Raw genomic sequence first — 13,310 nt, forward strand, 5'->3', positions numbered from 1 at the left:
GCAAAACACAAAAAGGGAGGAAGTATCACTCAACATAATTGCCTTGCTGTTAGATACTGCCATCTCCCTCCATAGTCTGTAAAGGAGAGACAGGCGATAAGAAATAGCCCCAAACAAAACAAACCAATCCCTCACAATGTATACCCCCAAACCAGACAACTGCAGTCTCCTCAAATATCTGAATCATATTTATAACTAAAAAAGAACCTTAATGTTTTAAGTTAATGTTATACTTTTCACAGATTTCTCCTATACCTCTCCTAAATAACCATCATCAACGCAATACCCACAAAAAAATTTAATGTCATCAGAAAAGCCAGCAAAACACAATCTCTATCTTTTAGCAGTCTATGGCTGGCATAGCTACTGTCTCACCGATCCTGAAACAAAAACATATAGATGTATACCATAACATTAGAGTCCCACTTATTTTACACACACTGCAGACTGCGACCTGTTTCCATACTGCCTCACAGCCTCCTCAGGATGGGCCGGTGGGATTTCACATGAACCAAATCTGTCAACCAAGTTGAAGACAGACACGTGGGTTCTAATGAGCAGTGGTGAAAAAAAATATATACTGCTCCATTCAGCTCCAAACAATGATAAATAATTCAGGAAGAACTGCTGCAATACAGAGCACAGCAGCAGGATTTAAAAATAGACCACAGGCTAGAGAGCCTGGGGTGGGGGAATCAGGAGTCAAAGAAAATGGATTCATGTCAACAAACCCCCAAGCCCTTGGCAACAAAGAATGCTGCTGAAATTGTCACAGATACCAGAATTCTAATGGATCCAAAAAAAAAAAAAAAAAAAAAAAAAAAAAAAGGTAAAGTATTTTTCAGGAATTTAGAAAATCTGATAACAAGAGAACTAATAAACAATAGTACTATTTGGAAATAGCAGTTATTACATAAAATCAAATCCAAAAGATAAGAAACAGATTTTTTGTAGTTTTATTTATTTGAAAAGCAGAGCAACAGAGAGTGAGAGAAAAAAAATCTCTCTGATGGTTCAGACTGTAAATGCCCACAAGAACTGAGGCTGAGCCAGGTCAAAGCCAGAAGTCTGAAATTCGACCCAGAAGCAAGAAAGTGAGCCATCACCTGCTGTCTCTCAGAGTGCACATTAACAGGAAGCTGATTCAGAAGCAGAGTGGGACTCAAACCTCAGCACTTGGATACAGGATGTGGGCATTACTAGCAGTGATTTAATCACTGTACCACAATGCCCACCTCAGGAGACAGTTTTTAGAAAGAAAGGTATTAAAATTCTATTTTTTATACCACTATGTCATAGGTTTAACATCAATTTAAACTCTTACTCACTAATTATATCTCTAGTAGTGAGGGTTGTTATGTTTTGGAAAATGGTTTGGATGTTTTTCTTTTTTTTCCTTTTTTTTTTTTTTTTCTTTTTGACAGGCAGAGTGGACAGTGAGAGAGAGAGACAGAGAGAAAGGTCTTTCTTTGCCGTTGGTTCACCCTCCAATGGCCACTGTGGCCGGCACACGGCGCTGATCCGAAGCCAGGAGCCAGGTGCTTCTCCTGGTCTCCCATGCAGGTGCAGGGCCCAAGGACTTGGGCCATCCTCCACTGCCCTCCCTGGCCACAGCAGAGAGCTGGACTGGAAGAGGGGCAACCAGGACAGAATCCAGTGCCCCGACCAGGACTAGAACCCGGTGTGCCAGCGCCGCAAGGTGGAGGATTAGCCTATTGAGCCACGGTGCCAGCTTGATTTGGATGTTTTCCAATGGCCCATGTATTATGGCTTTGGTGCCAAAGTCTTTTTTTTTTTTTTTTTAAGATTTATTTATTTATTAGAAAGGCAGAGTTACACAGAGGCAGAGAAAGAGAGAGAGAGAGATTGCAGAAGTCAAGAGCTTCTTCCAGGTCACCCACATGGGTACAGGGGCCCAAGCATTTGGGACATCTTCTACTGCTCTCGTAGGCAATATCAGAGAGCTAGATCAGAAGTGGAGCAGCCAGGTCTCAAACCAGCGCCCATATGGGATGACGGCACTGTAGGCCGTAGCTTTACTGGCTAAGCCACAGTGTTGGCCCCTGGTACCAAAATCTTAATGGTTAGATAAGGACAGTCCAAAATCCTGGGTTCATATTAATCATGCAAGTTTCAACCTATTCAAGAATGATTCAAATATAGGCTCTGATGAATAGTGTTGGCTGGACAATCTGAAGACTGTACCTTGAGGACTATAAGAATAGCCAGACCCAAATGTATTCAATAAACTCAACAATGTGTGCAATGCAGAAATATTATTCTGTATTCAAAACTATATTTTCCCATGGTCATCACAATACACACCATTCTCTCTTCATAAGCCTGAAAGTAATTTAAGACAACTACAAATTTTAAGGGCCAGTGTTGTGGTGCAGTCGTTAAGCCCCTGTTTGCAATGCTGGCATCCTACACTGCAGTGCCAATTTCATTTCCAGATCCTTTACTTCTGATCCAGCTCCTTGCTAATGTGCCTGGGAAAAGAAGTGGATGACGGTCTAAGTACCTGGGTCCTGACTACCCACGTGGGAGATCCGGATAGAGTTCATGGTTCCTGAATTTGGTCTGGCCTAGCCCCAGATGTAGTGGGCAACTGGGGAATGAACGAGCAGATGGAAGCTCGCTTACTTGCTCTCTCTTCCCCTGTCATTCTGCCTTTCAAATAAATAAATGAATGAATTTTTAAACACTTAAAACCACCTGGGGCTAGTCTCATTCCTCAAATGCCCAAAATGGACAAGGTTGTGCTAGGCCAAAGCCAAGAGCCAAGAATGCAATTCAAGTCTCCCAAGCAGATGGCAAGGACACAATTACTTGAGTCATCATTGCTGCCTCCCAGAGTCTGCATTAGTAGGAGGCTGGAATCAGGAGCCAAGACTGGGAACCAAACCCAGGTACTTGGGTGCAATTTGCATGTGTCCTAATTGATGTCTTTTTCTTTTCTTCTTTTTTTTTTTTTTTTTTTGACAGGCAGACTGGACAGTGAGAGAGAGAGACAGAGAGAAAGGTCTTCCTTTTGCCGTTGGTTCACCCTCCAATGGCCACCGCGGCCAGCATGCTGTGGCCAGCGCACCGCACTGATCCAATGGCAGGAGCCAGGTACTTATCCTGGTCTCCCATGGGGTGCAGGGCCCAAGCACTTGGGCCATCCTCCACTGCACTCCCGGGCCACAGCAGAGAGCTGGCCTGGAAGAGGGGAAACCGGGACAGAATCCAGTGCCCTGACCAGGACTAGAACCCGGTGTGCCGGCGCTGCAAGGCGGAGGATTAGCCTAGTGAGCCGCAGCACCGGCCCTAATTGATGTCTTAATTACTAGGTGGCCACATGCCCACCTCCCAAAGCTTTCTTTAAAAGAAAAGGTGGAGGTACAGTGCTATGGCACAGGAGGTTAAGCCAGTTTGCTATGCGGCCATCTCATATCGAGTCCAGCTTCCTGCTAACTTACCTGGAAAGACAGTGGATGATGGCCTGAGTACTTGGGCACTGCCACTCATGTAGGAGATCAGGACAGGGTTACTGACTCCTGGCTTTGCCTAGATTTGGCTGTTGTGGTCACTTGGGGAAAGAAGCAGTGGATGGAAGATCTCTCTAACTCTGCCTTTCAAATAAACAAATAAATCTTAAAAAAAAAAAAAAAAACAGAGGCATGGACATCAGACAGGAATAAGATGAGCTTAGAACTCTGGCTGTAAATGAGGGGACTCTGGGGCAGAAACTTTAAAGACTTAGAGACATAAGGGATATGTGGGAATACTGGGATAGGAAGAGGTATCTAAGGACACCAAGAAGACTGAACAGAAAAGCAGTCCTCAAAATGTGGTCTGGAACCCCTGGTAATCCCCAAGATTTTTCCATAGGACTTGGAAGGTCAAAATCATTTTTATACTATCAATATCTTGTTTATCATTCCACACTCATGCTGTCATGTATATAACAGTTTCAAGAAGCCAAATGGGGGAGCCAGCGCTGTGGCACAGTGGGTTAAAGCCCTGGCCTGACACACCGGCATCCCATATAGGTGCCGGTTCTAGTTCCAGCTGCTCCTCTTCTGATCCAGCTCTCTGGCCTGGGAAAGCAGTGGAAGATGGCCCAAGGACTTGGGCCCTGCACCCACGTGGGAGACCGGAGGAAGCTCCTGGCTCCTGGCTTTGGATAGGCAAAGCTCCAGCCATTGTGGCCATTTGGGGAGTGAACCAGCAGATGGAAGACCTCTCTCTCTGTCTCTACCTCTCTCTGTAACTCTGACTTTCAAATAAATAAAAATAAATCTTAAAAAAAAAAAAAGGAAGAAGAAGCTATATGGGGTGTTGTCCTTGTGCAAATAGTTAAGCTGCTGCCTGTGACACTGACATCCTATATCATATCACAGGTTTCAGTCCCAGCTGTTTCCCCTTCTAATCCAGCTTCTTGCTAATGTGCCTGGGCCCCTGCTACCCAGGTGGGAGAACTGGATGGAGTTCCTGCCTCCTGGTTTCATCCTGGCTCACACCTGGCTGTTCTGGTCATTTGGAGAGTGAATCAGTAGATGGAGGATCTCTCTCTCTGCTTTTCTTTCACTGTTGCTCTGACTTTCAAATAAGTAAATAAATAAAGCCTTAAAACTAAGAAGTTATATGGTCATGTAATACCACAACTACTTTGAATTAAAGGGTAGGTATGAGAATCCAACTGTGTTTATTAATTCAACCATTAAAAAGATTTGTGAAATGAAAAGACATATCTCTAAGTTTTGTTGTTTGTTTTAGAAAGTTATTTTTGGCTGGCGCCGTGGCTCAAGAGGCTAATCCTCTGCCTTGTGGCGCTGGCACACCGGGTTCTAGTCCCGGTCCGGGCGCCGGATTCTGTCCCGGTTGCCCCTCTTCCAGGCCAGCTCTCTGCTGTGGCCTGGGAGTGCAGTGGAGGATGGCCCAAGTCCTTGGGCCCTGCACCCCATGGGAGACCAGGAGAAGCACATGGCTCCTGGCTTCGGATCGGCGCGATGCACCGGCCGCAGCACGCCGGCCACGGCGGCCATTGGAGGGTGAACCAACGGCAAAAGGAAGACCTTTCTCTCTCTCTCTCTCTCTCTCTCTCACTCTCACTGTCCACTCTGTCAAAAATAAAATAAAAAAAGAAAGTTATTTTTCAGAAAAATATAAAAAATATGTCATCATTTAATAGATTTACTGCTCTTTTTAATTAATGGTTTAAATTTGTTTTAATTTCCAATACACTAGTATTTATAAGTATTAACTCACAGAAACCAAAGCTCTTTGGAGACCTGATTTTTTAGAAGTATAAAGGATACCAAAAAGGTTGAAAACTACTAGATAGATATTTCCACTCAGTGAGATAGAGATACTGAAGAAGAAATCACTTTGGAAAAAAAAGCTGGATAAATTTCTGTTTAATACATGGTAAATGTAATGTGCCAGGAACTGACACAAAGTAATAGACATTTACACAGGAGGGATTGGAATCTAGGATCATCAAACTCTGAAAGTAGTTGAACCCCTGGGCTTTAAGTGGGGTCAAAAAGGAAAATGCATGGTGAGAACAGTGGCAGAGCAGCAAAACAAAATGCTAGAAGGAAAAATAGTGGCCTCAGGACATACCAATATTTAAAGGAGAAGGAATGGTTTCAGGTTCATCTATTTTCTTCTCTTGGTTTACTCTGGAGCAAAAAAAAAAAAAAAAAAAGACCAAAGGATAAATGGAAAAACTGCAAATGAAATATAAGAAGGGAGATATTGATAAACAGGCATTCATTCATCCAACGCATAATTACCAGGCTACCACTAAAAAAGTATCTAGAGAAGCACTGTCCAAAACAACTAATAGTCAATCTTAGTTCATCAGCAGAAGCAATAGACTGGAAATAAAAATAAAACTTTACTTACGGGGCCAGCACTGTGCTATGGCGGGTAAAGCCACTGCCTGCAGTGCGGCATCCCATAATGGGTGCTGGTTTGAATCCTGGCTGCTTCACTTCTGATCTAGCTCTTTGCTATGGCCTGGGAGAGCAGCAGAAGATACCCCAAGTCCTTGAGTCCCTGCACCCATGTGGGAGACCTGGAAAAGGCTCCTGGCTCCTAGCTTCAGATCAGCCCACTTCTGGCCATTGTAGCCATCTGGGGAGTAATCTAGTGGATGGAAGACTCTCTCTGCCTCCGCCTCTCTAACTCTGCCTTTCAAATCAATCAAAAAAAAACAAAACAACAACAACAAAAAAAACTTTAGTTATAAGACTGGCAGAGGCAGCCCATTTTGAAAAATTCCAGAGCTTGGGGCCGGCATTGTGGTGTAGTGGGTAAAGCTGCCACCTGTGAAACTGGCATCCCATAAGAGTGCCAATTCAAGTCCCAACTGCTCCGCTTCAAATCTGGCTCCTTGCTAACGGCCTGGGAAAAGCAACAGAGAACAGCCCAAGTGTTTGGATCCCTGCCATTCATGTGGGAGACCCAGAGAAGTTCCTGGTCCCTGGCATTGGCCTGGCCCAGTGCCACCTGTTTGTAGCCATTTGGGGAGTGAACCAGCAGATGGAAGATCTCTCTCTAACTCTTTTAAATAATAAATAAATAAATCTTAAAAAGAAAAAGTTCCAGAGCTCAAAGCCACCTAGTTTGTAGCCCAATCCAAGAAAACAAGTCCAAAAATTTTTTTCTTCAAATGTTTAATAGTTGGCCGGCGCCGCGGCTCACTAGGCTAATCCTCCGCCTAGCGGCGCCGGCACACCGGGTTCTAGTCCCGGTCGGGGCGCCGGATTCTGTCCCGGTTGCCCCTCTTCCAGGCCAGCTCTCTGCTGTGGCCAGGGAGTGCAGTGGAGGATGGCCCAGGTGCTTGGGCCCTGCACCCCATGGGAGACCAGGAAAAGCACCTGGCTCCTGGCTCCTGCCATCAGATCAGCGCGGTGCGCCGGCCGCAGCACACCGGCCGCGGCGGCCATTGGAGGGTGAACCAACGGCAAAAAGGAAGACCTTTCTCTGTCTCTCTCTCTCACTGTCCACTCTGCCTGTAAAAAAAAAAAAAAAAAAAAAAAAAAAAAAAAAAATTTAATAGTTATGTGGTCCTATGGCAATACATTACTTCACCCAACTACTTACATAGATAGGTGCAGCTCTGAAATACAAAGAAAAATCTTTAAGAACTACTATCATATATACTAAACTGTCAAACTCAAATATAAGCTCCAAAATAAATTATAAAAATCAAAGGAGAAACATCTAGATGCACTTAGTTTGCAAAGGCTATTTTAACTGTCACCCTAACCTTAAAATGCAGAAGTTCAGATTTTACACATATACATTCTTTGAAGGAAAAGATTAAGAAAGAGGAGGGGCTGGCGCTGTGGCACAGTGGGTTAAAGCCCTGGCCTGAAGCGCATCCCATATGGGCGCAGGTTCTAGTCCTGGCTGCTCCTCTTCTGATCCAGCTCTCTGCTATGGCCTGAGAAAGCAGTAGAAGATGGCCCAAGTCCTTGGGCCCCTGCACCTGCGTGGGAGACCTGGAAGAAGCTCCTGGCTCCTGGCTTCAGATCGGCACAGCTCCGGCTGTTGCAGCCAATTGGGGAGTGAACCAGTGGATGGAAGACCTCTCTCTCTATCTCTACCTCTCTCTGTAACTCTTTCAAATAAATAAAGTAAATCTTTTTTTTTTTAAAAAAGAGGAAAAAAAAAACAGTACACAGAATTTAGCATTAAATCCAAAGAGAACTTTGAACAAGAAAGGATATATTACTATGTTTAAGCTGTCACTAAATTTTTTTCACGCTCTCATCTTGTGCTAAGGGAGCTGACCTATACCTAGTTCCACACCTGTATCTCATTGATTTGCAAACTGCTAGAAGTACCTGGGTTTCAACAGACATCAAACAACATTAGAAGTATATTTTATCTGAGCTTTATTTGGCTTCCATTTCTCCTTTTAAAGAATTTGAGGGGTGGGCATTTGGTGTAGCAGTTAAGACAACACTGTGACACCTGCATCTTGTACTGGAGGGCTTGGCTAATTTTAGCTTCCCGTTAATGCACACCCTGGTAAGCAGTAGTTGATGGCTCAAGTACTTGGTCCCTGCAACCCACATGGAAATCCATTTGAGTTCCAGGATCCTGGCTTCAGTACACCTGGCCCTGGCAAGTGAAGGCATTTGGAAAGTGAAGCAGCAGGTGGAAGACCTCTGTTATTCTCTCTCTCTGAATATAAAACAAGTCAAATTAATTTTTTTAAAAAAAACAGCTTTAGATAGGAAGGAATTATTGGACAATATTAAGTAACAATGTGTGTATCTAATGTTAACAAAAATTTACTGGTTTGGAAGGGAGGAATCAGAGGGCCAGCACTGTGGTGCAATGAATTAAGCCATTGCCTACAATACCAGCATCCCATACGGACACGGTTCAAGTCTAGGCTGTTCCACTTGTAATACAGCTCTTTGCTAATGGCCTCAGAAAGCAGCAGAAGATAGCCCTAGTGCTTGGGCCCCTTCACCCACGTGCCAGACACAGAGGAAACTCGTGGCTCCTGCCTTTGGCCTGACCCAGCCCTGGCCATTGAGTCATTTGCGGAGTGAACCAGCAGATAGAAGATCTCTCTCTCCTCTTTCTCTCCAATTCCTTCCAACTCTGCCTCTAAAATACATGAATCTTAAAAAATAATCAGTTTTACCTCCTAGCAGAAATAAAAGGCAGACCAAAAATGCATGAAACAACAGTTTTTAAGTCACAGTTTATCAGGCGAAGGACAAGGATTCCAGAGATGGCAAACCAATGAGGTGAGCTCCATGATTACCCAAACTTAATGCCTAGCAAGTATGAGGGTACTTCAAAAAGTTCACAGAAAACAAAATCAAAATATGTTCATGTTGATACAAAAATAGTTTGAAATTGATATATAGTTTTCTTTTTAAAATTAACTTATTTATTTGAAGGGCAAAGTTACAGAGAGGAGACACAGAGATCTTCCATCCACTGGTTTACATCCCAAATGGCCACAATGACTAGGGCTGGTGCAGGCCAAAGCCAGGAGTTTCTTCCAGGTCTTAGGGACCTGGAAGGGTCAGGGACTTGGGCCATCTTCCACTGCTTTCCCAGGGGCATTAGCAGGGAGCTCTATCAGAAGAAGAGCAGCTGGGACATGAACCATATGGAATATTGATGCTACAGGCAAGCAGCTTAACCCATTGCGCCACAGGGACCACCCATGAAGAGTTTTTTCATAACATACATTTTCCATAAGCTTTTTAAAGATCCCTAATATGCAAGGATTTCAAAAATTTTTGCACCAAAATAAATTTATTTTAATTCCATTTCCCACAGATTTTCTAACATATTTCTTATTTGCAGGTAATATCACAAGCAAAGGACTCTAGTGAAAGCAAGGGCAGAGTCTAGCATGCTCCCTGAATGCAGAAGGCAGAATTGAGAACCTGAGAAAGCCAAGGAGGCAAGAGTTCACTGGCAGCATAAGTTAAAGAGAGATTACACTGCAAATTATGTATCTGACAAAGGACTTGTATCTAGAATATATGAAGAACCCTTAAAGCTCAACAGTAAAGAAGTAACCCAATTATAAAGCTGGCAAAAGACATAAACAGACATGTTCAAAATCATTAGCCTCTAGGGAAATGCAAATTAGAACCGCCACAATAAGCTATTACTGCATGTCTATCATAATTGTTAAAATAAAAAATACTGACAATAACAAAAGCTAGTAAGGATGCAACTGGATCACTTATACATTGCTAGTAGGAATATAAAATGGAATAGCCACTTCAGAAGATAGTTTGGCAATGTCTTATAAAATGAAATCCGTAGTTATTATATTACCACCCAGCAACTGCATTCTTGGGCATCTACCCCAGACAAATAAAAACTTATGTTTACACTTAAATCTGTATATGAATGTTCATGGTAACTTCATTAAAATGGCCAAAAATTGGAAGCAACATAGAAGCCCTTCAACAGATGAGTGATTAAACAAACTGTTGTCCAGCCATATCATGGAGTAACAGCAATAAGAAGAAACAAATTGTTGATTCATGAAACAACTTGGATGAATCTCAAAATAATTATGCTCACTTAAGAAAAAGCCAATCATAAGAGGCGAAAAAAGTCAATTATTTTCTGTCTCTCTCTCTCTCTCACTGTCCACTCTGCCTGTCAAAAAAAAAAGTCAATTATCCATATTATATGATTCCATTCATGTAATATTCTTGAAATAACAGTAGAGATCCTTGTGGGGATGGAACTACTCTATCTTGATAGTGATGACGGACAAATAACCTAAATATGTGTGTCAGTTGTAAATCCAAAGAGGAGAAACAAATAAAAAATATTTAAAAAATAGTAACTTCAAAGTTTCCAACTTGAAATCAAAACTTTAAAACATAGATTCTAGAAGCTCAAAAGACCACAACTCAAAACCAGTGAGAGAGAAAATCTTAAAAAATGCCAGAAGAAAAGGATACATTATGAATGAAGAAAAGATACAGATAACAAAACTCTCATTGGAAATTATTTAAGTCTAAAGACAAGGGAATAACAATGGACTAAAAGAAAAACTGTCAACCAGGAATTCTATATTCTCAGAAAATAACAAAAGCAAAAAGACTATCTAAGATGCATGAAAGTTGAAAGAACTCATCAACAGCAGACCTAAACTAGTCCTTCAGACTAAATGAATCTAATAAGGGATGGAAAACTGAATCATCATAAACAAATGGAGAGCAGGAGGAATAGTTATTAAGTGGGTAAATGTAATAGACTTGTATATTATTATAAAGTTCTTATATTATACATGAAGCAGTATTTTACTTTAAAATACAAAGTATGGCCACTGAAAAGAAAAATGGCAATCAACACAAAGTCGATAAGGAAGCCCAGGCATCAGACTTACTATTACCAGATCATCTTTAAGTCAGCTATTTTAAATAAGTTCAAAAAAGGAAAGAAAATCATGTGGAAATAACTAACAGAACATAGAAGAACACTGCCTCATGAAATCTGGATTGGCAATAGAAAGTCAGAAATTATAAAAAGGAATTAGAAACTCTGGAGTTGAAAAGTATAATAGAAATGGAAACAATCAGTAAAAGTGCTCAACAGCAGATTTAAGTAGGCAGACAAGATAATAAATCTTTAAGTAAATTAAAGATTATCTAGTTTGAGGCACAAAAAAAAAGAAAGAATAAATATGAACAAAGCCTCAGAGACCTGTGGAACATCAATTAAGCATATACCAGCAAATGAATATTGGGAATTCTATGAGAAGACAAAAGGGAAAAGAGCATTTAATGAAACAATGGCCAAAAAAAAAAAAAAAAAAAAAACACTTCTCAAATCTGATGAAAAACACTCATCTAGGAGCCAGTGATTTTTTTTTAATTTATTTATTTGAAAGTCAGAGTTAAACAGGGAGAGAGGAGAGGCAGAGAGACAGACAGAGACAGAGACAGAGACAGAGACAGGTCTTCCATCCATTGGTTGACTCCCCAGTTGGCTGCAACGGCCAGAGCTGTGCTGATCCGAAGCCAGGAGTCAGGAACTTCTTCCAGGTCTCCCACACGGGTGCAGGGGTCCAAGGACTTGGGCCATCTTCTACTGCTTTCTCAGGCCATAGCAGAGAGCTGGATCGGAAGTGAAGCAGCCGGGTCTCAAACTGAGGAGCCAGTGTTGTAGCACAGTGAGTTGAGTAACCACTTGTAACACCAGCATCCCATACTGAAGTGTTGGTTAAAGTCCTGACTAATATACTTCAGATCCAGCTTACTGCTGGTGCACCTAAGAAAGCAGTGGAAGACAGCCCAAGTGCTTGGGTACCCTCTACCTACATGGGAGACCCATATCGAACACTGTACTCCTGGCATCAGCCTGGCTGCTGTGGCCATTCGGGGAGTGAAACCAGAGAACTGATCTCTTTCTCTCCTTCCGTCTATCTGCCTTTTAAATAAGTAAATTTGATGGGGAAAACACACACACACACACACACACACACACACACACACACACACACTTATCTGCATGTCTACGAATACCAACAAATTTCAACTAGGAAAAAGTCAGAGATTCTCACCTGACACATCATAATCAAACTGTTTAAAAAACAAAGATAGGCTGTAGTGTGGCTCACTTGGCTCATCCTCTGCCTGTGGCGCTGACACCCCAGGTTCTAGTCCCGGTTGGGGTGCTGGGTACTAGTTCCAGTTGCTCCTCTTCTAGTCCAGCTCTCTGCTGTGGCCCGGGAGGGCAGCAGAGGATGGCCCAGGTTCTTGGGTCCCTGCACCCACATGGGAGACTGGGAGGAGGTACCTGGCTCCTGGCTTCGGATCGGCGCAGTGCCAGCCATAGCGGCCATTAGGGGAGTAAGCCAACAGAAGGAAGACCTTTCTCTCTGTCTCTCTCTCACTGTCTATAACTCTCTCTGTCTGTCTATCTCTGTCTTTCTCTCTCTCTCTCTCTCACTGTCTAACTCTGCCTGGCAAAAAATTAAAAATAAATAAACAAACAAAGATAAACAGAGACTCCTAAAAGCAGCCAAAAGAGAAGCATCCCATCACATATAAGACAACCCTGTATGATTAATAGCAGATTTCTCATCACAAATCATGGAGGCCCAAAGGCTACACCTTCAAGGTGATGAAAAAAAAAAGACTAACAAAGAGTGGGTATTCAGGACAGCAGTTAAGTTTTCACTGGGGACACTGAGGTCCTGTATCAGAATGCTGCTCCAAGTCTGGGCTTTTTAGCCTTCTTTTGCTGGTGATGACCCACATATCTGGGTTCCTGCCAACCACATGGGAGATCAAGACTGAGTTCTGGGCTTCTAGCTTTGGCCTGGCCCAGCCCTGGCTGTTGTGGGCACTGGAGTGAACCAGAGGATGGAAGATCTATCTGTCTCTGTGTCCTTCAAATAAAATGAAAATAAATAAAAGAAAAAAAATTAAGCAGCTGAAGATAGCCCAAGTGCTTGGGCCCCTGCCACCCATGTTGGAGACCTGGATAAAGTTCCTGGCTCCTGGCTTCAGCCTGGCTTAATCTGACTGTTGTGGCCAGTTGAGGAGTAAATCAGCATTTGGAAGGCCTCTCTCTCCCATTCTCTGTCATCTGCCTTTTAAATCAATCTTTTTTTTTTTAATTGGAAACTAAATGATGATGATATGGAAAAATAGGAATCCTCATGTTACTGGTAGAAATGTAAAATGAGACAATACTGTATAAAAGCCTGGTGTTTCCTCAAAAAGTTACATGTAGAATTATCATATGCCTAACAATTCTACACTTAAATACATAACCAAAAGAATTGAAAGCAGGGGCCG

The 13,310-nt window shown here is 42.5% G+C and overlaps 1 protein-coding gene across 50 annotated transcripts in view; it reads right to left on the reverse strand.

Annotated features, from left to right (window-relative positions):
• The window catches only part of R3HDM2 (R3H domain containing 2), a 176,089-nt gene that overhangs the window by 111,726 nt on the left and 51,053 nt on the right, over positions 1-13,310 (reverse strand). For 16 of the 50 annotated variants that reach the window (XM_089308588.1, XM_070052476.2, XM_070052464.2 and 13 more), the window contains one exon: positions 5,614-5,672. The exons of the other annotated variants lie outside the window; for them this stretch is intronic. The gene's annotated coding sequence lies outside the window, so the exon portion shown is untranslated. The remainder of the gene's footprint in view (positions 1-5,613; positions 5,673-13,310) is intronic. 50 annotated transcript variants of the gene reach the window in all.

This window comes from Oryctolagus cuniculus, chromosome 11 (assembly GCF_051225735.1).
Source record: "Oryctolagus cuniculus isolate XC-2025 breed Fujian yellow rabbit chromosome 11, ASM5122573v1, whole genome shotgun sequence".
Classification (NCBI taxonomy): Eukaryota; Metazoa; Chordata; class Mammalia; order Lagomorpha; family Leporidae; genus Oryctolagus; species Oryctolagus cuniculus.